The following is a 25987-nucleotide window of genomic DNA, read 5'->3' as shown; positions in this document are numbered from 1 at the left end:
ATACACCACTAATTGGTGGCAACCACTATGTATTGACTTTCATAGATGACTACACAAGGAAGACATGGGTCTATCTTATAAAACATAAAAGTGAAGTGTTTGAGCGCTTTTGCCAATACAAAGCTCTTATTGAGAAGAAAAGTGGACACTACATCAAAGTCCTCAGGACTGACAGAGGTGGAGAATACATCTCAAATGATTTCCTTCATTTTTGTAAGGAGCATGGAATTCACAAGCAATTTACAAAAAGGTATACACCTCACCAAAATGGTGTGATGGAAAGGAAGAAGAGGACCATTATTGAAATGGCAAGGAGTATGTTGAAGGCAAATCATTTGCCAATGATTATTGGGCTGAAGTTGTCACTTGTGCAGCATATATCTTGAATATATTGTTGAAAATGGAAACAAGAAATGTTAAAAATAGAAGTGCTAAAAATAGCAGTCTGGGTATCAGTGCTGGATTGAGCAACACGGAATAAAAAATGGAAGTGCTAAAAATAGAATTCTATTTTTAGTAGTTCAGAATGGATTCCTATTTTAGTTAGTCCCTGGACTAAAAGTAGTAAGTAAAATTCGAATTTGATATTAACAGCAGTTTGTAAATTAATTAATTAATTCATCTTGAATTAATTAATTAAGGAAAAACAAACTTGAAGTCTATGTGAGGACATGCAACATTTTATCTATTAATTGAGGAATTTATCCATCAATTAAAGAGATAAGGATGAGTTGTACTATTGAGTAGTAATTAGTTGGCTCAGTTAACTGAGTCAAGTCCAGTTAGATTGAATTAAATAGTTTGTTTAAATTAAGTAAATTCAGTTAGTTAATGCATACTTTCATATAACTGCTGCACTTCAGATAACTGGAAATTCTCTCATGAATAACTCATGCATATCAGTTCAGACAGAGACCTAGTTGAGATCAGAGGAGTGATAGTGTACTATCAGTTGGATGGATTTTTCCTACAAATGAAAACCATCCAAGCAGAGGGATCAAAGTTCCTTGAGGATCGTGCAGTTTTACAGGGTGTGAGATCAGTGTTACACTTGGTAACAAGAGGATCACCCAAGAAAAACTGCGCAAGGAAATAGGAGGCTTGGAGGGCAGAGAAGAAGGCTTAGGATAAGTTTTGATTGCATGTGAGCATCCAGGAGGATTGCACTAAGAGCTGGCTAGCTGTGACAGCTAAGGTTTTGTGTAATCCTTATGTATTTCCACCTTCATCTATGAGGATTGTATTGAGAGCTGGCTAAGTATGTGAGAGCTAAAGCTTTGTATAAATCCTATGTATGATAATACAGAGATGGGGTTTTAAGCTAGTGCTTTCCCAGGTTATATTTTATGTGTTATGGTTGATTACTTCTCATTCTTAGTTATATCTGTTCATGCTTGATGTTGCTCATGTTCGATTAAGCTTCCGCTAAATTGTTTGTAGAAGTAGAACAAGTGTTTTTCTTTGGTACATTGCATTATTAGGTGATCTAAAGTGGGAATTTCTACATGCTATCAGAGCAAAGGTGATCAAAGGAGAGAATAGTATACTGAGAGGAGATTTCAAAGTTTTGAGTTTTGGGCCAAGAGTTTGTAGAGTAGATCTGAAAATTTCTGTAAAATTTATTTAGAAACAAATAGCAAATTTGGAATCCTTGCGGAAAAAGACCCAAATTCAAAAAAAAAAAATTCGGCTGAATTGAAGTTCGGATGAGGGAGATATCACTGATTTAAAATCAGATATTTTTCCAGAAAATTTTGTGACGGTGGGAAATTTGAAACAGATTGGTGTGCTAACCAAGAACTTGTATGCACTTGAGGTACAAGATGCATGAAAAGCCTTAAGGAGCAAGGCAAAGGTTAGATACTTGGTGGTTGAGAAGGAGAGTAATTTACCTCTCAACATGCAGCGCCAAAAGAAGTCTCAGAATATTGTGGAGGAGCCATGATTGGTGAAGCAGTGTCAGGAAGTTGTGGAGCAGCCACAACTGGAGAAGCTGAAAGGAGATCAAGTAGAGACATTTACTCATGCAGAGACCTCCAGTAGGGGGAAACTTCGAGTCAGGTGGGCAGAGGGATCACATGCAACCATATTTCCAGGTAGGAGGTGGGGCGATGTGGAGTGATCGTCCCAAGGAGGAGGGGCAGGATCCTTGAGGTACCTAACCTCTTTGATTCGACTTTGCTACAGGAGCCCCAATGAGGAGTAGCAGGACTGACTGATTGGGTAGAGACAGATGCGGATGGAGCGACAGAGAGAGCTACAGTGCAAGAATCCCAAGACAACGCAGAGCTAGCAGGCTGCAGCAATGCAAGAGGCACAAGTGTGTTGCACCAGTGCAGGATGGCATAGAGAGGTGTGCAACGGTGCGAGATGCATGGAGATGTTGTAGTAGCGCAGAGGTCAGAGAGGGAGCACTTATCAGCAGTAGGTAGAGATTCAGCATTAGAGTATGTTTCTAACCCAACAGAGAGGTCAGTTGCGAGTTTTTTTTTGTTTCGAGAGTTGCTAGAGCAACCACACTTGGTAGAAGTGTTGCATGTAGAACATTCTGAAGGTACAGGATTGGGTTCGAGAGGAAGCCTTTCTTGTTGAGAGGGAGTGTTGAAAATGGAAACAAAAAATGCTAAAAATAGAAGTGCTAAAAATAGCAGTTTGGGTACCAGTGCTGGATTGAGCAATATGGAATAAAAAATGGAAGTGCTAAAAATATCATTCTATTTTTAGTAGTTCAGGATGGATTCCTATTTTAGTCAGTCCCTAGACTAAAAATAGAAAGTAAAATTTGAATTTGATATTAACAACAGTTTGTAAATTAATTAATTAATTCATCTTGAATTAATCAGTTAATGAAAAACAAACTTAAAGTCTATGTGAGGACATGCAACAGTTTATCTATTAAATAAGGAATTTATCCATCAGTTAAAGAGATAAGGATGAGTTGTAATATTGAGTAGTAATTAGTTGGTTCAGTTAACTGAGTCAATTCTAGTTAGATTTATTTAAACAGTTTGTTTAAATTAAGTAAATTCAGTTAGTTAGTGCATGCTTTCATATAACTGCTACATTTCAGATAACTGAAGATTATCTCATGAATAACTCATGCATGTCAGTTCAGACAGAGACCCAATTGAGATCAAAGGAGGGACAATGTACTATCAGTTGGATGGATTTTTCCTATAAAGAAAAACCATCCAAGCAGAAGGATCAAGGTTCCTTAAGGATTGTGCAGTTTTACAGGGTGTGAGATCAGTGTGAGAGATCAGTGTTACACTTGGCAACAGGAGGATCACCCAGGAAAAATTGCACAAGGAAATAGGAGGCTTGGAGGGCAGAGGAGAAGGCTTAGGAGAAGTCTTGATTGCCTGTGAGCATCCAGGAGGACTGCACTGAGAGCTAAGGCATTGTGCAATCCTTATGTATTTCCACCTTCATCTGTGAGGATTGTAGTGAGAGCTGGCTAGCTGCGCGAGAGCTAAGGCTTTGTATAAATCCTATGTATGATAATACAGAAATGGGGTTTTAGGCTGGTGCTTTCCCCAAGTTATATTTTGTATGTTATGGTTGATTACTTCTCATTCTCAATTATATCTGTTCATGCTTGATGTTGCTCATGTTCAATTAATCTTCTGCAAAGTTTATGGTAGATGTAGATATAGTATTATGCTTTAGTACATTGCATATATCAGTTTGATCTGCAGGTGAAATTTCTACATGATATCAGCGAGCTAGCTGATTTGTAGAAAAAATTCTACATGGTATCAGAGCTAGCTTATCTGTATAAAAATTTCTACATAGTATCAGAGCTAGCTGATTTGTAGAAAAATTATACATAGATCGCCAACCAAAAGTGTCCAGAACATAGTTCCTGAAGAGGCATGGAGTGGAAGAAAGCATAGTGTCACCCACATCAGATTTTTTGGATGTGTAGCGTATGCACATGTCCCGAATGAATTGAGGAAGAAGTTGGACAGCAAAGGGGAGATGTAACACCCTTCCCTTGTGTACTACATTATTTTAAACCTAAGCTAAGTTAAATCTAGGTATGATATCCTCCCTTGTGTGTTAAAGGTTGTAGACCTAAGTTGAGGAAAGATAGGTTTGATACCCTCCTTTGTGGGTTAAACTATTCTACACCTAAGCTGAGGAAAGCTAGGTGATATGTAATATGAAAATCAAATGTATTATTAAATAAATTAATAAAATAAATCACTTGGAGGGTGGAGCACCAAGAGAGAGGAGATGCTTGCCAAATCCCATGAGGAATGGGATAGAGATGAATATTTCATGATAAGCTTCTAGATGTGATTCTAGATAAGCTTGGATGGATTGGATATCCATCAGATGGATGGGAGATAAAGATCCATTAGACATAAAAGCTTTGCGGGAGATAAAGGCAAGATTTTATGTGGAAAAGCGTCATGGGAGATAAAGACGAGATTTTCCAGATAAGACCTAGGCAAATGGAAAAATTCATAAAGCAGAACGCCGCTAATGGTAACTAAATCATGAAAGAGGGTATTAAATACCTAGTGCATCGGTCAATTGGGGACAATTGATCCTTGGCAATATCTTTAGCTCGGGGGGAATCAGAAGTGATTCATAGCTGGGTGGTGGTGCTCCTTTCTCCAAGTGAGATTCAATTGGTGTCAGATGTGTGGAATTTGCATATGATGTACTTCCCTTTCTGTTTTAAATTCATTTAGCTTATGAAAGAATTTGTATAAATTTTCTAGCAATGAGAATGATTGAAGGAATTACATGTGACTGTTATAGATGAGTAGATTTACCTGTGCTCATGGAATTTATGAGATAATGTTATATGGTTTCAAGTGACAATTGTGGCATAACAATGAAATTCTAATTTAGGTTAAAGGATCAATGTGTAGGCCTTATGTAGTATTAGTATATCTAATCCCTTGTTAAGGTAAATAGTCATGTTTGACACTTTTATTTCCTCCAAAAGAAGAGGCTTAGTAGGTAGTTTTATTACCTAGGCCATGGAGCTATTTTTACTTATGATTAGAATTTACTTGTGACCATTGTACATAAGAAATGTGGCATCAATGTTTGAGCTGATAATAGCAGGATGTTTATATTAATGATCTCATTAATGTTTCTATAAAAATAACTTCATGAGGTGGCCATAAGTAATGGCATGAGATGTGGGTGCATTAGGGGACAATGCCCCTAAATGATATAATCAAAGATTCAGTATATTCTAAGCCATGCATGTCAAAAGAATGGTATCGTATGGGGCTAATATAGCTAATTTTGCATGTTACATAAACAGGTATATCATTAAACCATTTGACTATGCATGTGGAATTAATATCATGATTCCTAGCCATGCAGCCATGCTAGTTACCTTAAGTTTGATTTAATGCTCATTAATGCTTGTGTGAGGTCGTCAAAGAGTGTTGCTGACTGCATGTTGTATGATGAAAGATTGACTGACATAATGTCTTATACATGGAAAAGGTCCACATCATAGATCCACCTCATATAAGTAATAAATATTACATATCGACATACTCAATGTACTCTTGGCAAGAGCCAAATTTTAACTGTAAAAGAAGAAAAAAAATCGGAATAGGGAGCCTAGTAGCTAATTCTCAAGGTAGGCTACAGAGGTTTGTTACAAGAGAAATGTATATTTGTTGGATACAATGATGAATACAAAGCATACAAGCTCTACAATCCATCAACCAAGAAGGTCATAATCAACAAAGATGCGTAGTTCATAGAATAGGAAGCATGGGATGGAATTTTGGAAAAGACAGTCAATGTCAAATTGTGTATACCACATGAGGACAAAGAGGAATTAATAGCAGTAAGTAATTCCTCGACAGTGACTCCCTCTACTCTTATTCAAGCACAACAAAGCAGGCAGCAAAGAACACCATCAACAAATAATAGGACAGCTTCGTGCAGCCAAGCAAGTGCTTCTCCAAGCACACTGCGAAGCGCAACACCAAGTGACATGTCAAGCCCATCTTCTGCAAGCAGAAGAATACCAACATTTAGAAATTTAAATGAAATTTATGAGCAAGAAGAATTTGATAGAAACATTGGTCTGAATTCCTTATTTGCATTAATTTTTCATGTAGATGACCCAATCCATTTTGAAGATGTAGTCAAAGAAGAAAAATGGGTTGCGGCAATGGAGGGAGAAATAGAAGCAATAAAAAGGAATGACACATGGGAGTTAGTGAACCTTCCTAAAGGAAAACATGTCATTAGAGTGAAGTGGGTCTATAAGACCAAAAGAAACATTGAGGAAAATATTGAAAGGCACAAATCAAGGCTAGTCATCAAAGGATACAAGCAGTAGCATGGCAGAGATTACGCGGAGACATTCGCTCCAGTTGCGAGGATGGAGATAATGCGCGTAGTAGTGGCGATTGTCGAGCAGCATAAATGGAGAGTGTATCAAATGGATGTAAAATTAGCGTTCTTAAATGGGGTACTGAAAGAATAAGTGTATGTTGCGCAACCGCCTAGTTATGAGGTAGAAGGCCATGAAGACAAAGTGTATCGATTAAGGAAAGCTATTTATGGGTTGAAGCAAGCACAATGAACATGGTACAGCAAGATAGATGCCTCCTTGTTGGACAATGGTTTCGACAAATGTGACGTTGAACCCACTCTCTACATCAAAGAGAGCGAAGGTAAGATTCTCATTGTCATCTTATATGTAGATGCTTTGATTTTTATAGGAAATGATGATTTCCTCATCGTTGATTTCAAACAAGACATGAAGAGTGAATTTCAAATGACTGACTTGGGATTGTTAAGATATTTTTTGGGCACAGAAGTGAAGAAAATAAAAAATGGCATTTTTATCTCTCAAACAAAGTATGTGGCAGACATTTTGGAGAGGTTTAAAATTCAGAACAAGAAGTCTGCACCAACTCCAACTGTGATGGGGTTGAAGTTTGTTATAGACATTTTTGGGCACTACAAACCCAATCAAACATGTCCATAAACCAAGGGCTCCTAAGTCCCTAAAAGTGTTGTTCCATACCCTAAAATAACAAGGTCAACTGATTACATCATCTCCCAGAAGTTCTCCATGAAAAACTACTAAGAACTGGTCAAAATTGGACCATCTCACCTGCTCCATGGTCAAAGTGCGATGCATACCACCTAATGCACACGGGAGGTGTGATGCATACTGAAAAGCCCTTCTATGGGGTGCGATGGGTGAGAGTGGACAAATGGCAGAGACAGTTTGTGAGGTGGATGATCATGGAATCTTCCAGAAACTTCTCCTGTGACACTTGCCTCTCTGAATTCGCCCAGGGATGAGTAAGAGATCATCATTCTCCAAGTGGAATCAAGAACTATCAGAGAGAGGACACTAATCAGAATCCCAGAAGCTGACTCACCCCCCTGCAATCATCTATATATGGATCCCTCATCCCAGAGATCCAGAGGCTGGAATTTTGTATCTTGTAAGGAAGTTTTGTTGGTTTCTTGTTGGAATATCATAGTGTTGGGTGATCTAAGCTTTTCATGAGGTGAAAGAAGGGCTTTCATGTTGGAGGGTGATGCTGGGTCAGAACAATTGGTTGTAATCCTCTTTGCTTATTCTTGATATTAATAAAGCTATTCAAGTTTTCCTCCACATTCTTGTATGTTTGATGATATATGCATTTGTGTGGTCAATATACATCTGGTCCTATATTGTTTATGATTGTAGATCTCTGTTCTTCGATAGTATTATGCTGCTTTGATTCCACAGGTGCTCTTTGAAGCTGGGTAGACGAAGGAGAAGCGACAAGGATCTGTCAGAAGGGAGAGGAATCAAGCAAGGAACCAAGCGCAAGACTGAGGTTGGTGTCCTTCATTCCACTCTTATCTACTTCTCATAAAGGAAAACAAAAGTAGTTTTAGTTTTTTTGTTTCTAAGATAGCTACCAGTCTTAGTGGGACTAGCAGCTCCGAGTGGACACTAGATTTCTCGATAACAAAATGGCAACTCCACTGGGGAGCGAATAGATTGTTTGTTTGTCTATATTTGTTTGTTTTATAAACTTACAGACGGAGCCTGAAGTCAAGCCAGCTAGCCTTTGAACTGCATTTTCTATGCAAGTGCAAAGTAGATCAATGTTGCTTCAGTCTATCTCCGGGTTTTGTTTATAAACTGAAAAATTGATTTGCAAACCTTCTAATTTCCCTAGTGGTGGCTCTAGTAACCTCATTAGATCATCCCCTGTGATTTCTATTTGTTGTACATCATTTGCTCGGCCTAAATCCCTGAACTGAGCTGCAAACTGTGACCAAGAGCCAAGTAAAGTCTCGTCCTGGTACCATCGCACCCTCTCTTCAAGGAAACCAGTATGCATCGCACCTCCCATGTGTAGTAGGTGGGATGCATCCCTGTTTCCCTGTGTTACAGGTGCAATGATCAGAAAAGGCTAATTTTGCCTCCAAGTTTTGGTTTTTCTTCACTCTTTTCAGCTCTATTCTGGAGTTTTGCTATCTGTGATCAGTATACCACTGTGGAAACCCCCTTCCTTTCCATCATTCCGCCTCCATTGTGCAAAAAAATGTGAATGTTTTTATGTATTTTACGCCATTTTCAGTTCTCTTTTACAAAGTAGTAACATAGTCGAACTGTCGTCTTTTGATTTGAAAGTGCCGCAAGTGTCGTTTTCAGTCAAAGAAAAGAATTCTATTGTTCTTGATGGTCGATTATATAGTTACTCTTGTATTTGATTTGAATTAGTATTTTTTCAAGTGTCGAAAATAGTTTTCAATTCAAAATAGTAAAGTGTCGTCATTATCTTCCTTTCGTTTTGAAGAGAAATTTGTTAGTATTGTCGCTTTGAAAATATAATTCAAATTTGTACTTAGCATTCTTCTTGTCATTCACACATTAAGAAATCTGAAAACAAATACATGCATGTGCATTTGCATTTAGACTGCTTGTTGGTTTGATTTAGGATAGTGCATCTAGTGTGTGCTCTCTGCTCTATGTTGAAAGAATACCGTCTCTCTTTCTTTAGTAGCTAGGATTTTCATTGCAAAAAGAAGATTACACGATTGTTTATCATCTTAGATTGCATTTTAGGAATTGTACATCTACATCACGCGGTGAACCTGAAAGGCAAATTTCTTAAGAAAGATCAACTGTAAAATAAATTTAATGAACCTATATTGTTTGAACTGGGATCTTTTGCAACTTTTGAATGAGTGGCCACACTTTTTCGTCCTTCTTCCATTCATACCTTGCTTCGTTTATCCAATCTGGTTGGATAATAGAAATGGCACACAACAATGCTTCCACATCCTCATCCTTTCTTGAGAGTGCATCTGCCACAACATTTTGCTTCCATTTTTTGTAGATGATTTCAAAGTCATAACCCAACATCTTTGTGACCCATTTTTGTTGCTCTTCAGAGGATAATTTTTGTTCTAAAAAGTATTTAATATTATCATGATCCATTTTTACCTTGAAGTGTCTTCCCATTAGGTAAGGTCGCCATTTCTTAAGTGCGTGTAGTATTGCCAACATTTCCTTCTCATAAATAGCTTTCTTGAGGGACATTTGTTTGTATGTATGTAACCATAAAAATACCTAATCACCTATCAAAACTTTTTTCATTGCGATGTTGATCTGCCTGTTGTTTTATTTGATTCTGCACCAAAGTGGCATTATCCTTTAAAAGTTGCAGAACTTGTTATTGATGCTCGATGTGATCTTTCACTGCTTGAATCTTTTTCTTCTTGATATGTCTTTCTATCTTGAGAGTTTTAGGAGTGGTAATTTCTTCGAGTGCATTACAAGATATGGTCAGATTCATTTCTTGATGCTTTATGTGATCTTTCAATTCTTGAACATTTTTCTTCTTGATATATGTCCTTCTATATTGATAGTTTGAGGAGTGCTAATTCCGGCCAATGCATTACAAGATATGGTCGGATTCATTTCTTCTTTCTCGATGTGATCTTTCACTTCTTGAACCTTTTTCTTCTTGATATGTCCTTCTATCTTGAGAGTTTGAGGAGTGGTAATTCTTTCCAATGTTTTACAAGATATAGTCAGATTCATTTCTTCTTTCTCTGGGGTGGGTTCCTAGTGTATATCCTCTTATTTTGATGCTTCTTGATCCTTTTCTTCCTCCTTTTCATAATCTATGTAAAATAATTTCTTCTCAACACACTTATGACCATTAATGTATTTGCTATCACAATTATAACAAAGCCCTTTTTCTCTTTTTTCTTCCAATTTTTGTGGTGTAAACCTTGTAGGTTGTGGAAGGCTAGGAGAAAAAACACTTCCATAATTATAGTCGTGAGTGGTGGGATTCCTTGTTTTCGTAATTTCACTTTCAATTTTTCTTGCCCACCTGAATGCCTTCTCCAATGAATCAGGTTCCCAAAGATGAACCTCGTGTTGAATGTTATCCTTTAAAGTCCCTATGAAGAAATCAATCATTTTCTTCTCTGGAATATCATTTACCCTTATATTCAATTTTTGGAAGTCCTCAATGTGCTCTGCCATTGAACCCTTTTGTTTGAGATTTGTTAATTGGATACAGAAGGTGTTTCTCTTTGTATCCTCATAATGTGCTATCATTTACTCTGTGAAAATTTACCACGTGACAAGTGGTTTACGAGAACAAAGCCCTTTATAACATAAAAATTGATTCGGTTCTAAATAATTAGATGCAATACATACCTTTTGTAATAGTGGTACACCATGTAGATCAAAATATTTCTCCATCTGTAGTATCCAATTTACCGGATCCCTACCATCAAACTTCCTCATCTCGCTTTTTTCTTGATTTTAGGAGCTCGATCTTGAACGACTGTAACTCTGTACTTTTGGATCTTTAAGTTCTAAAATTTCAGTCTGTAATAGCCCTATGAGTGCTCTTTCTAACCTCGTAAGTCTGATCAAGATTTGATTCTCCAATGAAGAGTTATGCCAAATCTCCCACGATGGCCTGAGTATAGACTGGTTCCGTAGAGAGAACTTGTACGAAGTTCCACGTGTCACTGTTTTTACCTTAGGTTCTGAAAATGGTACCCAAAACACTACAGTCCATCTTATTTCTTTAAATTCTTATGAAAATTCAATATGATTCTCATAGAGATAGTTATGACGATTTTCCCAAGGTGACCTGTTTGAAATTTAATTCAGGGGTCTACAAAAACCCTCACTTCCTCAGATTATATCTCTGAAAATATAGCGCAACAGGATCTGAAATTCGGAGCCGAAATTCAGACTGATTTCTTCTCAAATGGGTTTTTTTAGCTTCTTTTGAAAGTTTGTAGAGAATGTGTTATAGTGAACAATCCATAATGACCTGTTTTAGATGAAATTATAGAGCTTGCAAAAACCCTAACTCCCTTAGATCGTATCCCCGAAACTATAGCGAGACAAGATATGAAATTCAGACGTGAGGTTCAGCATGATTTCGTCTCAAATGAGTTTTTTTTTGCTTCTGAAATGTCGTAGGAAAAAAAAAATTATAGCGAAAATTCCACGATGACCTGTTTGGAGTAGAAAAATCCTAGAATCCAAAGCTTTGATACCAAATGTTATGAAACCAACTCACAAAAAGATAGAAAAGATAGATCAATGCCTTAGAAATAAGCCTCTTTGAGGAGGCAACCTCCTTTACAATACACAAATGAACAATTCTTGAATGATACAAATGACAAGACCTCCTTTCTATATATAGGAGTCTAAGGGGTCATAATATAATCAGAGCCGACATAACAATAATAATGTAAGGGCACAATAATAACAATAGTGGGCTTCTATGGGGCACAATAATAACAATATGGGGACTATATGGGCACAACAATATAATAAGGGGGTTGTACTAATAACAATAAGGGGTTACACTAGTAGTATAGGGACCTAACACCTTTCTCAAACATGAATAATAAACTCGCTGGAATGTTTGAACACATTCAAATTTGTTTTAAGTAACCTAGATACCACTAAAGTGGGGATATTTGCACAGGAATTAATCTGATCCTTACCAACAATTTCAATAACCAAATGAATATTTTTAGACAAGGAGGTCCTTCATGCAAATCCTTTACATGTTGTCTCAAGAAAACCTCCATGTTGTTCACTTTAGTTACCTAGATGCAAGTCTTAATTTCTATAATGTTATGCATTTTTTTTGTTTCAAACTTTAAAGTGGTCATTTCACTTCCTACATGCATGTATAACTGGAAATTCCTACATGCACTTCCTACACTACAAATGGTTTACAAACTGATATTCATATATAAAAACCTAAAGGAGCTATTTTGATGACTTGGACCACAAAAATGGATGGAAATTTTGGCTTTAGCATGAAAATACCCCTACCCAACTTAGATTAAAGATAATCTAGCCATAGAAAATTTTAGGGGCGAATGTTCTCCCTTTGGCGAAATTAAGGGGTTTTAAATTTTTAGTGGGCGAATATTTTGTATCATAGTACATCTTTACAAATCACCTCAAATAGCCCACCTTATTTTAAGGGAGAGGGTAAAAAAGGTAAATTTAGCCCTTGAAATTAGGAGGTACAACCTTCCATTCGCCCATTTTCAAGAATAGGTTTTATTTAAGTGAATCCATTCGCCCATTTTCAAGAATAGGTTTTATTTAAGTGAATCCTATGGGCCAAAGGCCCAAATACCATATTTATAAAAGAGGCATGGTAAATTAATAAAAATATAAATAAATGAGAGGTATGGTAAATAAATAAAACATTTTTTATATTTACTCCATAAGTCACCTTATATACATGCAAGGGTGTAAACAAATAAAAATATAAGTAAAGTGGAGGTATGGTAAATAAATAAAACGTCTTTTTATATTTACTCAAAAGGTATGGTAAATAAATAAAAATATAAATAAACTAGATGCATGGTAAATAAATAAAACCTCTTTTTATATTTAGTCCATAACCCTCGTTCTATTTATGAAGGCTCAAGAAAGAGGTTTTATTTAGTATATCCTATGGGCCAAATACCATATTTGTAAAAGAGGTATGGTAAATTAATAAAAATATAAATAAACGAGCGGTATGGTAAACAAATAAAACATTTTTTTTATATTTACTCCATAAGTCACCTTATATTTACGAACACCCAAAAAATGCATTATATTTAGGTGAAACCTATGGGCAAAATACTATGGGACAAATACCATGGACTAGATTGTTATTAATACCATGCAAAAAAACGTTATTAACCCTAATATTAGTATTAATAAAAATAAAAATGGCACATGGTATTGACCCATGGTATTCACCAAAATGGCACATGGTATTGACCCATGGTATTCACTTAGAATGTATCCTATTTAAATGGGGGAATTAAACCAGCATAGATCCAACTTTACTCTGGATCTACTAACCCCCGAGAGGTATCAAATATCGTGATATGAAAACTAGCATAAAAAATATTTGATCCGATCGAGAGTAAAAATGGATGTTGTAATTTAATGTATGTTAAACATTTTAGCTTGGTTAAAATAAAAAATAAAATAAAAATCAACTATTAATTTTATTAATTTTTATAAATTATTAATAGTAATTTTTAAGCTCCAGGTTTATGATAACCCATGGTATTGACCCATGGTAATACCATGGTATTCATGTGAGAATAGACTATTTAAAGGGGAAATTCTATCATCTTAGATCCATCTTAATTCTAGGTCTACTGAGTGCTCAGAGGGATAAATAGATTTCATCCCCCTAAGAGTGGTAGATGTGGAGTTAAGATGGATATAGGTTGGTTTTTATGATAATGAAGATATTAAAGAGACTTAGGAAATTATATTGTAAAAACATCTTAAGATGAATGGTTAAAGCATAGACATTGGACAAGTATATTTGTATACTTCTGTTTTAAACTGAAACAAATCCAGGGCTAAAAGGAATGGATTGATTCCACTAGTCATCCTTCTATAACTTTTCCAACATATGCTGGAGTAAACAGATTGTAATTTGGGTAATTTTTCTAATTGCAAACAAGAACATACTTGTGTATTGGCAGGGTGGTTACAAGGTCCCTAGAAGTGATGAATTTGAATTTTTCTTAGTTTTATATATAGTATTAGGTTTTTTCTCATGCTTTCTATGAATGGAACAGGTGAATTTTATTCTACACCCACTAGGTTATTGATATGTAATTTCGGTAATTTTGATTTCAAAATATATTTTAAAGAAATGCAATGATTTCATTTGTGTATTCAATAAACACAAGATTTTATAATTGAGTAAAATATTCGCCATGCTTGGTGAGAGATTCGCCAAAAAATTATATATACATATCATATTATTGATAAAATCGCCTTCCATTTTCCTATATACCATGGAGATTCGCCCATTTATTATACATGTAAATTTAGGGGGGTTCTTAAAATTTTCCCTGAATCCAGCCAAACTAGCAATATAACACTAGTAGAAAAGGAGGAAATTAGTGATGAGGTGACTAAAAATGTTAGTCACTACAACTTTTCCAAGTGAAATACTACAAAAAATGAGCAATATTAAGTGATCCAACTAAAAATAACGAACATAAATGACTAATTTAGTCTCGGGTTAAAATATATGACTAGCTAATAAGTAATACAACTAAAAATGACTAATTTAGTCTAGGATAAAAAAATACGGTTATCCGGCAAGTTTTACAATAATACGAATCAGTCTATTATGTTACTCATTTTAATTGTGTCACTTTAACAATATAAACTTACAAGTGATAGAAAATTCAAAGGTTGCTATAGATTGGCTGAAATATTGTACTCCATTAAATACTTCTTTATGGGATCTGTGGATGATTAGAGTTATGGAGCTTATTAGAATCTTCAATGTTATAGCCTTTGATCATGTTCATAGATATTAAATTCAAAGGCTAACCTATTATCCAAAATGGAAGTGGGCTTAACAATTCCTTTTGCAACATGACATAACCACACACACACACACACACATATATATATATATATATATATATATATATATATAGATATATATATATATATATATTGTAACAACCTTGCCAACTTCTTTAGTGGGTTGCACATTTTTTTCACATTTCTTCTTCGTCTTGCAAACTCGTAGTGCCAAGGAGAGGGTATCAACTTCGTTCAAGGAATGTTCAATTGGTACCACCACCAAGTTTAATCCTTTATGCATATTGTTAAACCTCTTAAGCTTGCTTCACAACTTCTCATGGTGCTTAACTTACTTTCTACACCTCTAAGTGAGACTACAAACCCCTAATATCTCTAACTATTGAACCTCTTCAACTCTTGTTAAAGCCTTTGTTGGAAATAACACTAAGAGGGGGGGTGAATCAGTATTATCAAATCAATTATTTTTCATTTCACAATCAGATTTGTATATGCTACTTCAGTAAAGGAAACTGCGTATATACGCTATTGTGTCTAAGGCAACCAGCCTATATCAATAAACTTATGATTCATTAAATGTTGATCTTTAATCAGTGCATCAGAACTTCATAAGAACAGTAAACAGGTGCAATAAAACCGAATAGATCATCACACACATGGACACAAGATATAAGGTGGAAACCCAAAGTGGGTGAAAACCACATGCTGCAATTCGTCTCTATCTTATTTTAATAAGAAACTTCTTTTTACAATATTTCTGTACTAATGCAATCTTATTCCAGTACGCAGGCTTCTACCTGTAGAAGGCTACAACCTTATCTCGTTCTCCAGCTTCTCCTGGAAGGGAGTTGCAACCCCCTTAGCTGTTGTACTAGCTGATGTACTAGTACGTAGGTGCTGACCTACAGAAGGCTACAACCTGCTCTTTTCTTCCAGGGACCATGTTTCATAAATTTTCAGACTAGATCCATCAATAACATCAATCAAACATCCAATGTATCTGCATTAACCAATTTCCTTTACACCAAACAAAACTGAATCAAAGAGTCACTTCTCTAAATGTTGTACCCAGAAAACAGTAATAGTAACCAGACACCAATTCTGAACCCAAAACACTGCAGTAATAAAAAGAAGTAGCTAAAACATTTTTTTGAGACGTACGCTACTTCAATATGTGAAACTTGCATGCATACGCATATGTATTAAGTCAAACCAGCATATCCGCTATTTTGAATTATTGAGATAGCGTGTATACGCGCCTATACTATGTCGAACCTGCGTACAGGTCTATAAAAGATAATTTACCATTTTCACTTATTCAGATATCAGTTATATCTAGATTATCAGATTTATAGATCAAGTCATGTGCCAAATATAACAGATCAAAATCACACAAAGATACTACTATTCAAGCCTTAAGATCTTGACCCAACAATAGAACTTATCCTTCTTCTAGTGCTCAGGTTCCTCATTGGTTCAGATCCAGCTATGCACCATAACCCAATTATAAATCTTGCTCTACCTAAGATATTCAATACTTGAGTGGATGCCTTTGCCTAATGATCTCTTCCCCCTTTTATAGTCTTAGGCCTTACTCAATACCATGGTCCAAAAGCATAGAGAATCAATACCATGGATCCAATACCTGGGTTCAACACTTCAGACGAGATACCATGGTCCAAAACCATATGTCCAAATACTAAGGACTAAATACCATGGACCAAAAATAAGTTTTCCCACATGTATGCGCTTTTCCTTGCATGAAAGTGCGTGCATATGTATACGCGCCTTTTGATTGTCGAACCCGTGTGCATACGCGACTTGGTTAAGAGGAACCTGCGTATATATCTTTTTCTTTCATTTTGAGAGCCTGAACTGTGATCTGCCATCTGAGTGAGTTTCCATCAAGGACAACACCTGTGTCATAGTGCCAAACCTATGTCATAATGCCAACAGCTTTCTTATATGTGAACTCATGCATCAAGCAGAACATAACACTAGCATCCCAAATGTGCATGCTCATTCCCTCTTTTAATGCCTGGTTGAAATCACATTATCACACTGTTTAAAATGAGATGTCCACATCTTAAAGCACAACGCCTACTTTTATCATGACAACCTAAATTATGCGAGTGACTAGGAGAGGATTCCATTTTCTAAAGATGAAAACATAGGGTCTTACAACCCCATCCATGTAACAATTTGAATATATTTAACCTAAAGAAGGATACATACCCTACTCCTTCCAAATTTGACATATGACTTTTAATAAACTAACACTTGTTTTTAATTATTAAATCCACTTACTATATTTTGTTGGCACCCACCTAATATGCAAGAACACCTAAATATTTTCAACACAACCATGTTAAGAGCACTTGTTTCCTTCATACATGTCAGATTTTTTTTCCATAAATTTTAAAAACAAAATCATTACATAAAAACCATAACTATAAAATTAGATTATTATTATTATAATAAATACCATCTAATATGTATAAATGTTTTCAAACATAACCATAAACATGTAAGATCTAGTTAGTTTCTCAAATACCACTAAAATTTGATGTAAGTGAAAATAAAATAGTGTATCTATACTTTTTCAGAATTGAAAATTTTAACATATTTGTAAAAATTAAAGCTTTAATTTTTCTTTACAAAACCTCTCCCAACCAACTAAATCTGATGTAAGTGAAAATAAAATAGTGTATCTATTCTTTTCCATAAAGGAAAGTTTTAGCATATTTGAAGAAGTTAAGCTTTAATTTTTCTTTACAAAACATTTCCCAACCAGAACCTCATATCTATTTTATTTTCACAATGTGAGAATCTATTTTACTTTCACAACGCGGGAGCTAAAACCTCCCAACAAGAACCTCATATATGTTTTCTTATTTTATTTTCACAGCGAGGGAGTGAAAACGAGATGTCAAAGATCATCTATACTTTTTCTTGTTTTCTTTTCACATTGAAAGAGTGAAAACGAATTTCAGAGAGTTACGAACGAGAATTCAAAGATCATGTATATGTTTTGTTGTTTTCTTTTCACAATGTGTGTTATAGACATATTTGGGCACTGCAACCCCAATCACATATTTCTATAAAACAAGGGCTTCTAAACCCCTAAAAGTGTTTCTTCATACCCTAAAGGAACAAGGTCAGCTGATTACATCATTTCCCATAAGTTCTCCCTGAAAAACTGCTTAGAACTGGTCAAAACTGGACCATATAGACTGCTCCATGCTGAGGGTGCGATGCATCTCACCTGTTACACACAAAGGGTGTGATGCATACTAAAAAGCCCTTTCTGTAGGGTGCGATGAGTGAGAGCAGACAAATGGCAGAGGCAGTTTTCTAGGTGGAAACCCAGAGAATCTTCTAGAAACTACTCATTTGACACTTGCTTCTCTGAATTCGCCCAGGGATGAGTAAGAGATCATGAAATCTCCAAGTGGAACCAAGAACTATCAGAGAAATGACACTAATCAAAATCCCAAAAGCTGACTCACCCCCCTACAAATATCTATATATGGATCCTTCATCTTAGAGATCTAGAGGCTGGAATTTTGTATTTTGTAAAGAAGTGCTGTTGGTTTCTCTGTGAAACATTTCATTGTAGGGTGATCTAGATTTTCATGAGGTGAAGAGGGCTTTCATGTTGGGAGGATGGTGCTGGATCAGACAACTTGTTTGTAATCCTCTCTTCTACTACTTCTATCAATAAAGCTATTTGAGATTTCCTCCATATACTTGTATATCTCTGAACCTTGTATTTGTGTATGCATTTGTATGGTTAATGTACATCTAATCCTATATTGTTTATGGTTATAGATCTCTATGCTTTGATGGTATGTTGCTACTTTGACTCTACAGGTGTTCTTTGAAGCAGGACAAGTGAGGAAGAAGTGGAGAAAGCTCTATCAAGGGAGAGAGGAAACAAGCAAGGAGCCAAGCGAAAGACTGAGGTTGGTACTCTCTGCTTCTCTCTCATTTATATCTCATAAAGGAAAACACAAGTGACTTTAAATTGTTTGTTTCTAAGATAGCTACCGTCTTAGTGGGACTAGCAGCTCTAAATGGACACTAGTTTTCCCGATAACAAAATGGCGACTCCACTGGGGAGCGAATAGTTTGATTGCTAGTCACTGTTGTTTGCTTTATAAACTATATACGGAGCCTGAAGTTAAGCCAACTAGCCTTCGAACTGCTTTTGCTATGCCACTGCAAAGTAGATCAACGCAGCTTTAGTCAATCTCTAGGTTGGTTTATGAACTGAACATCTGACTTGCAAACATCCTAAGTGCCCTGGTGGTAGCTCAGATAACCTCATTAGAACAGCCCCTATACTTTGTGTTTACTGCCTATCATAAAGTCAGCCTAAACCCCTGAACTTGGCTGCAAATTGTGAGTAAAAACAAAGCTCAGTCTCGTCCCTACACCATTGCACTATCTCTCATTGGCAGCCTGGATGCATTGCACCTCCCATGTGCTACAGGTGAGATGCATCCCTATTTCCCTGTGTTATAGGTGCGATGATTGAATGAGACTGTTTCTGCCTCTAGATTTTGGTTTTTTCTTCATTCTTTTCAGCTCTATTCAGTAGTTTTGTTGTCTATGATTAGTATATCACTGTTGAAACCTTCTTCCTTTACATTATTCAGCCTCCATTGATAAATAATTGTTAATATTTTTCATGTATTTTTCATCATTTAAAGTTCTCCTTTGTGAACAGTAGCTTAATCGAATTGTCGTCTTTTGATTTGAAACTGTCGCAAGTGTCGTTTTCAGTCAAACAAAAGAGTGTCGTAAAGTCTTCCTCTTTTAGATAGTCGATTACACTTTTGCTATTGTATTTGATTTGAATCATCAATTCTTTGAAGTGTCGAAAGAAGTTTTCAAGTCGAAATTGAAAGTGTCGTCTAAATCTTCCTTTCGTTTTGGAAAAGAAATTGCTAAAGTGTCGCTTTGAGGAAAGATAGTTCATATCTGTACTTAGTTTTCTTTTGTCATTCTCACATTAAGGAAACTGAAAAACAAATACATGCATGTGCACTTGGATTTAGACTACATGCAGAAATTGATTTAGGACAGTGTATCTTACTGCGTGCTCTCTGCTCTATGTTGAAAGAATTTTACTTCTCTTTCCTTAGTAGCTAGGATTTTCATTGCTAAAAGAAAGTAAACGACTGTTTATCATCTTAGATTGCATATTTAGGAATTGTATATCTACATCACACGGTGAACTTTAAAGGCAAACTTCTTAAGAAAGATCAACTATAAAATAAACCTTAATGAACATAAAAACGCTTTGGAACCTAACGCACAACATCTAGAAGTCTAGGCTAGAGACGTATTCCAGCGTCGTAAAGCCTGGTAACTATCGTTTTCATCGTAGGTTGGGGATTCCTCCTCTTTGATACGACAAGTGTTAGTAAAGACTTGTGCTCCCACGTACCGTCAAGTATATATTAGGAGACCACAATAAGTTGATATCCTTTATCCCTAGGAAGCTGTGTCTTCCGCCCTATCGATCGCAATGCACTGAACACAACATTCGGGAAGATTGATTGCCGTAAATAAAAAGTATTCTACAGTTTTGCGATTGGTTTGGTAATCCCTCTGTCTAGATTTCCAGAGTAGTCACTTTCGTTCCTTTTCAGACTCCTTAAAAGAAAAGGTCCGTCTGAGCACTTGTCACTTTAGGCTCATTAAAAATTGAAGGTGACTAGAGTCATCTTTAGCTTTTTCTCGACTCTTAAAACTTGAAAAAGCAAGTTGTGTCAAAGCGTCATAAAATTCGTTTAATTCGGAATAACATTTTCCCCTTTTTATTTTGATTTGATCAAGTAATCCGCAATCGTGGTAGAAAGTCAATCAAAACCTCGTCATTCACGAAGACTAACGAGTCAACCGTCTTTAACTCTGGAAACAAAACCATTCCAGGCCAAGCGATCTCATTTAATTGGGTCAAAGTCTCCTGGTTTATTTGAAACTTGTGTTTCAACATCCTCAGAGACTCCAGTTACTCCAACTATTTCTGGTATCCCTGCCTCTACAGAAGAAGTTCCGCAGTTACAAGAGGACATTAGAACTGATCCTAGTGTAACAGTAAACACTTCTATTCCTGAACCAGCTCCATCTAGGGCTGATTTGGAAGGTGTCACCCCTCCAACATCTGTCGCTGCAGAGTCTGTACCTTCTTCGGCACCAAAAATATTTTACGGACCTGACGGTCTACCTCTTCCACCTGGACTGATTGCTATAGAAGAGATTGTGGAGGATCTTCCATCCAGTACCCCATTGCATTTTGGAACTGGGATCCACCTATATCCTTCTACTACAGAAGTTAGTCACCCTTCATCGCAAGTTCCTATAGAATCACTAGGAAGTCTTTTGGATAGACTCGATATGTCTGAACAACCATCAACATCTAGGACTATGTCATCCGATACAGCAACAACAAAACCTCCTGCCACTACTCCGACAATGTTCGTTGGTATACCATCTGTCCCAACTAGCTCTCAACCGCTAGATGGAGTCCACCTAGGCACTGTTTCGACAACATGGTCTATTCCCATTTGTTCATCCAGAATCTTATTTTGAATTTCTTATGTTAAGTCTCAGCAAATTGATCCTTCACAACAGTATCAATTTGGGCAGTCCAGTCTACAAAGTCCAATTTTCCCTTTGAACAATGGATTGCCGCCATATGGGGGGAAATATGCCTTTTCATTGTTCCCTCTGGGAGAACAACCATATGAGAGTTCACAAAAAATTCGGGTCAAGCTGGAATTACATTCAGTGGTTGGGTGCCAAGACTGCCTCAACAGCCAAGACTTGTATATTCAATACAACCAAATCAACCTGTGTCGAATATTCCCACTACACCGGCTATTGTAATGGTGTCACAAGTACAAGCCCTGCCTGTTGTATGTCAACCTTAAGTCTCTCAGGTCGTAATACAACAGCCTCTTGTCTCCACGACTCAATCAAAACCGCCAATTACTGGCTCCTTAACTGAAGTGACTCAGGCTCAAATGGGTACTATCACCCCTCAGCTTGGTCAAACATCCAGTATTGGATAACAGAAAAGAGTCTCACAACCATGGCTGGTGCAATATCAACAACCGCAACTCTAGCAAGCTTACCGAGGACCTGAGCAACAAAGCTTTGTGGGTAATGGGCAGCCGTATATTCAAAACGGTTACCGTCAATCATATCATAATGGTTATGCCCATCAACCTTATCAAAGTTATCAGCATCAAATACATTATGCTGGTATGCAGAGACCCACTCCTCAGGCGATCCCATCTTATCCTGGGTATGCTTCGCCAAACCTGAATCAATAGTTGCCTTTCGCTGCAACTTTAGAATTACCAGATCTGAATCGGCTAACAAATGATCCAATTGCTTACGCCCCTTGGTGGTTGGTGATTCCTCATAAAATTCCGTCAGATATTCCTAAATTCAATGGAAATCCGGGTGAAGATCCATCGAATCATGTGATGACCTTTCATCTGTGGTGTTCGTCCAACACTCTCAATGATGATTCGATTAGGCTTCGCCTTTTTCAGCGAACGTTAACTGGTCCAGTAGCAAAATGGTACATCAAATTGCCTAGAGCTTCATTCGATAACTTTAGTGCCCTTGCCACCACCTTTTTAACCCATTTTCAGTTACCCATAAGGTATGAAACAGGAACAGAGCTTCTTACCAATTTTAAGCAGACGACAGCCACTCACATATCTGATCATATTCATGAGTGGCAACGTCATCGTTGAATGGTAAAAACATGTGTTCCTAATCAGCTGCTAGCTGAATGGTTTATTAAGTCGTTGTCACCTTCTATTACAAAAGATGTGGCCAAGGGAGGAGTTGTCACTGAAGAGAAAGTCATTGCTCGTGCACAATATCTAGATTTGATCTATACTCAGTCTGGCACACTCTATGACAAAATTCCTAATGCTCCTAGACCAGAGTTTTCCATTCCTCCTCCTCCTAAATCGAACAAGGACTCTCATGCCGATGACAGCGTGATTGGCACCTCAAGTACGCAAACCACAAAGGCTACATCTGGTAAAGCCCTTGGGGTTTCCAGTAAAAAAGAAAATGACAAACTTCATGCCTCGAAGGTCAATGCTGTGTCGACCGACAAAGGCAAAGAACCAAAGCAACTAGGGGGCAAGAAGAAAGGGAAAAGCAAAAAGAAGAAACAGGATGATTCATCTCTTGAAAAATCTTTTGAAAACCCTTCTAGGCAAAAGAAACCTAGTCATCCATGTTTTATATGCGATGAGGACCATTGGACGAGAGATTGTCCGCATAAAGCTGAGATTAAGAAGTTCTTTAAGAGTTCAAAAACCTTAGAAATATTGACTGATCCGTTTCCAAACCTAGAAACCAATCTGGTTGCTAGTGATAATGATTCCCCATCCCAGTGCTTATGTCGTCCATTTCGAAGCATCAAAATGATGCTTTGATATCGACAAGGAATAAATATTACGTGAATCCACAACTGTCGAACAACAAGGTTGTAGATCAACTTAGTAGTTCGAAAACAACTTCAACCGAAGTTGTGCCACCCATCATTCCTGAGCTAACGATAAAGCCGCCAAAGGGAGTAGTACACAAATTGACATTTAATCCTCATGCTTGAGCAGCACAGAATTATAATATAGTAGAGGATCTGGCCCAATTGCCATCCGCTATGTCAACGCTTGAAGTACTGCAAAATTGTCCCTCCCAAAAGCAGGCTCTATTATCAGCAATAGGTGGGATTGACCAAGCGGATTCCAATCTTGTGGCCTTTAATCATAAAGGATATGAACCTCAGTTACTAGCTCAACTCGCTTTCCTCATACAAGTGAAAGCCCTCAACAAAACTGTTCATCAAACAATTATTGATGAGGGGGAATCTACATACATTATGTCAATGAGTTGCTGGAAAACTTTAGGATCACCACCCTTGTCAAGATCATCAACAATATTAAAATCATTCAATGGATGAACATACAACCAGTATGGGATTTTAAGTAACTTGCAAGTTGAACTAGGGGGTAAAACAATCGAAATTGATGTCGACGTTATCGATGGAAACCTCGATTACAAAATCCTATTGGGAAGGCCCTAGATTTGTGCTATGGTTGCTGTTGTGTCAACTTATTTTAGAAAGATTGCATTTCCCTTCCAAGGAGGAATTACAATCGTTGACCAAGAAAGCTTCCTCCCCAACAGTTCACAAGTTACAGGAAGCATTCCAATGATCATGGAAGCTCTCAATCGCTTCAAAATATCGGAGTAGGCCTCCTAAAAGACCCTACATTAATGGGTACTTTTGCCTTACCGCCTCTGAGTAATCTAGCGGAAGTGGCCATGGTAGAAGCCTACAATATGATATCTTCTATATCTGCAAAGATTCAGAGGATTCCTGAAAATTTTGTTAGCATGGAACATTGCCAAGTATTGCCTCCATGCCAATAGAAATATTGTAGCAAACAATTTTCTTGGCCTGGGTGAAAAACCCAAATAAACGCTCATCAAGTGTTTGGATAGATAGGTCTAAGGAATATGGCACCTCTTCAGATCCTTGGTCACATGTGCATTCTACAGACGAAGGAATCATTCAATCAATGATGATGGAAGAGACACCATGGGAAGATTACCAACATCGTTCCCATCTTCCGGATCACCACGAATATTGTTCCAGTGACCTTAATCATCCTTCATTTTTTTATTTTCTATCAAATACTGTAAATATGGTGGATTCCGAGCGAAATCTGTCCAATATTGAAGAAACTATCACCATAAATATCTCGACCAAACCTAATGTTGTAGAGAATATTCATGTTGACAAATCTTGTTCTTCTTCAGAACTGGAAATATATTGCGCTCTCTTTCGTGAATTCAAAGATGTCTTTGCATGGTCATATGAAGAAATTCCAGGCATTGACTCGAGCATAGTTGAACATGAAATCAAGATGTATCCAGATGTCAAACCAGTATGACAACGGCTTCGGCAGGTGCACCCGAAGAAAGCCGTTGCCATCAAGGTAGAAGTTGAAAAACTTTTACATGCTGGTTTCATTTACCCAGTTCCTCTAACTGATTGGGTATCGAATATTGTTCCTGTGATGAAAAACAAGGAACGATTAGAGTGTGTGTTGATTACAGGGATGTAAATCAAGCTTGTCCAAAGGACAACTACCCTACACCCTTCATTGACCAGATAATTGATGAATGCATTGGATGTGAAATCTTTTCATTCATGGATGGATTTTCCGGGTATAATCAAATTAATATCCGCCCACAGGACCAGTCAAAGACTACATTTATGTGTCCGTGGGGCACATTCGCGTGCCAAAAGTTACCTTTCGGTTTAAAGAATGCAAGGGAAACTTTTTAGAGGGCTATGAATTATGCCTTCCATGACATCAAGAACATCGTTCAACCATATCTTGACGATCTACCGGCTCATTCGCGAAAGCGGACTGATCATCCACAGCATTTGAGAGCTATATTTCTACATTGTCGACACTACAAGATATGACTCAATCTGCACAAGTGTGTGTTTTGTGTCGGTTCTGGTCGTTTACTTGGTTTTGTAGTTTCTAAGGATGGGATTCGACTCGACCCATGTAAGGTTCAGGCAATCATCGATATGCCTCCACCTTCAAATTTGCTTCAGATTCAGAAACTCCAAGGGAAAGAAAACTTTCTGAGGAGGTTCATTCCAAATTACACCAAACTTGCTAAAGGTTATACGCGTATTTTGAAAAAATAAGTGCCCTTCAACTGGGATCAGGTTGCACAAGCTTCTTTTGATGTTCTAAAGGAATCCCTAATAAAAGCATCATTAATGCACGCTCCGGACTATCAAAAATACTTTAACCTATATCTAGCTACAGTAGATACAACCATCGCAATGGTTTTAGTTCAAGAAGACAATGGAATTGAACATCTTGTCTATTATTTAAGTCGAAACTTAAATGATATAGAAAGCAAGTACTCCTATGTTGAAAAGCTGGCTCTTGCAGCTGCTCATGTAGTACAGAGATTTTGACACTATATCCTCTTTTGCAAAACTACCATTTTGTCAGATTGCAACCTAAT

At 36.9% G+C, this 25987-nt stretch overlaps 1 pseudogene; it reads right to left on the bottom strand.

The window, feature by feature from the left end:
- Nucleotides 1-25987, bottom strand: part of LOC149252977 (magnesium-chelatase subunit ChlH, chloroplastic-like) — a 49179-nt pseudogene that overhangs the window by 4316 nt on the left and 18876 nt on the right.

The sequence above is a fragment of the Pinus tabuliformis genome, chromosome 7 (assembly GCF_031772625.1).
Source record: "Pinus tabuliformis cultivar Carrire ecotype Pingquan chromosome 7, CPIR1, whole genome shotgun sequence".
NCBI classification, from domain to species: domain Eukaryota; kingdom Viridiplantae; phylum Streptophyta; class Pinopsida; order Pinales; family Pinaceae; genus Pinus; species Pinus tabuliformis.
The sequence above is the reverse complement of the archived record's forward strand: the minus strand, read 5'-3'. Positions and strand labels throughout refer to the sequence as shown.